General features: G+C 34.4%; 1 long non-coding RNA gene across 1 annotated transcript; it reads left to right on the plus strand.

Moving 5' to 3' along the window:
• The first annotated feature begins 209 nt into the window (after positions 1–209).
• LOC118761375 lies at positions 210–987 on the plus strand. The gene is made up of 3 exons (XR_004997327.1): positions 210–335; positions 366–652; positions 684–987. It is a non-coding gene; the product is annotated as an uncharacterized LOC118761375 (long non-coding RNA).
• The last annotated feature ends 1,456 nt before the right edge of the window (positions 988–2,443 follow it).

Consider the following 2,443-nt stretch of genomic DNA (forward strand, 5'->3'; position numbering starts at 1 on the left):
GTTTAAGGAACTCAATTATTACAACTTTTCCAACACAATTCCTTATTATAAGTAAAAATATTTAAATCTACAAATAGTCCTATTTATGGAATACTTTTAATTGATAAAAGCGACTCTGGTTGTATAAAAAGTAAAAATGACTTCAAATCTATGCCTGTGCACAATTTTTTTTGCATCGATAAAGTTTTTTTGTCCATCCAAGCTTACAGATTGGGGACAATTCTTTCCTGACATTGTCCGTCGTAAAGCTTCTCCTCAACATTGATCCCTCGGCCCCTCCTTTGAGTCAGCCATTCCTTGATTTCAGAGATCTTTGTGTTGATTCTGACTCTGCCGTATTTTTTGAGGTATTTTAACTCCTATAGACGAGAGGACATGAGTTTTATAACCACGAGACATTCCGTTCGGCTCATAATAGAGTGGCCAGGTAGGAATTTGGCCTCATTTCTAGCCGACATGGGTCTAAAGGCATGCAAATTGACGATTTTTATCATTTTGTCATATTTTTTAGAAATAATGGAAATATTATCGAAATGAATTCTATTTTGGAAAATCCAATGAATGGTGGGAGTGATTATGGAGCATTTTCTACTGATTGGTGTAGTTATATATTCGACGATTTGGCTAAAAGAAAGGAAACTAAACCATCTACGTTGTTTTATTTATTATTTCCGATTGATTAGTGTTGGGGACTTTGATGAGTCTAATTATTGGTTGTTGGTTTTGGTGAAGAATGTTCGTTGGGAGTGTGAGAGTCGGATTAGTGAGCTGGAAGGTCTCTCATGTCCTACTGAGAGTGAATTGGCAGAGTTGCAGCAAGTCAAGACCAGGTTAGAAGAGGATGAAAAATACGACGAGGAGTGTAGGGTTTGGTTGTGGTTGTGATTTAAGCAATTTTCTATTCGAAAACATCACAATTATGTCCCCTTTGTAGGGGAATTGATTACTCTCCTTGCGAAGGATAATAAATTGAGTACTGTCGTCAAACAGTCTATTGTAGTTGTTAGTTTAGTATGTTTTAGGAGGAAAGCTTATCTATGGAGGTGGATTACGAAGGCTGAATTTAAAATTGGCTCTTAATTTTTATATTTTGTTTTTAAAAATTGGTAATATGGTAAAACCATTTAATGTTATTTTATTAGCAATTACACAGTCGATTAAGATCAATACTTGGTTACGGGTGTTCTTAGAGATTTTAAGTTAGGGATTATGTTAGAATAGTTACCTGATGTTGGTAAAATATTCTTGAATGTCGAGATAAGTCACGATATTAGCATAGGTCAGGGGTGGCCAACCTTTTTCACCGGCGAGCTACTTTTAATATTGCGATTTTTTGTTTGACTTTTTTAAAACAGAATGTAAAAAATAATAAAATGATCCACGTTAATTCTTGGATTGAGAGGACGAGCGAATAGACAGGCAGTTTCCGCGCAATATCGCGAGCGAAATGCGCTGAAATTCCGCATCTGCACTGATGTGGCTGGCAAATCTCTATGCCAAGCCGTAAACAAATTGGAACAATATCTGAGAAACGAATTAATTCAAAATTTTGACAATATTTGGGTGGTAACTGGCCCAGCATTTCTTCCCTTTGAGTCCGATCCAACGGAAATTCGAATAAAAGTATTTTGAATTGTTCATTCACGAGGTCATCGGAAATAATAACGTTTGGGTTCCAACCCACACATATAAGGTTGTTTTGTGTCAGTCTCAGACTGATACTTATTTGGGGGCCTTTCTGATTTTAAATCATTCTAGTGGATATCTAGAAGATTATAAGGACAACATGGTTAAACAGTTAAGTATAAATTAGGTCAGCATTGATGAATTGGAACAAGATCTTGGATTTGATTTTTTTCCGGAACTGGATAGAACAAATGTCAAAGATTTACGTGATTATCTGAAAACGGTTTAAATTAGTTTAACGATTTTTTCTGGGTTTTTTCTTGGTTATGTATTGATTTTCATTTCAGATTGTTTCATGTTGTTAGGAATTTAATTTATTTATGTTAATTATTTTGATGATCTAATTTTAATTATGTTTAGGGACTCTATTTAAAATAAAAGAAAAACGACATCAGAAAAACGCTAAAATTAAAAATACGAAAAAAAACAAAAGCTCACCAAATTGTTCCTTAACGTTTAGTTATCAAATGTTTTACCTGCCAATTCTTGAAAAGTAGAAAATATGGTATCCTATCTAATTCTTGCTTTAACTTAACTTTTACTTTTATCTTGGCTATATTACAATGAGTTAGGGTTGTGCCAGGGTTCTTCCAAACTGGCTTTGTGCTCGTTGCATGAACGTGAAAGGAGTTTTTAGAACCACTATTTCACCCATTCCTTATTTACCAATACTTACCTCGAGAAAATTCAATTAGAGCCCTAATGAGATTTTGCCATCTTTCCAAATACCAGGATATGCCCCAAGTAAAATTTCGAA

The sequence above is a fragment of the Octopus sinensis genome, unplaced genomic scaffold (genome assembly GCF_006345805.1).
Source record: "Octopus sinensis unplaced genomic scaffold, ASM634580v1 Contig12825, whole genome shotgun sequence".
Classification (NCBI taxonomy): domain Eukaryota; kingdom Metazoa; phylum Mollusca; class Cephalopoda; order Octopoda; family Octopodidae; genus Octopus; species Octopus sinensis.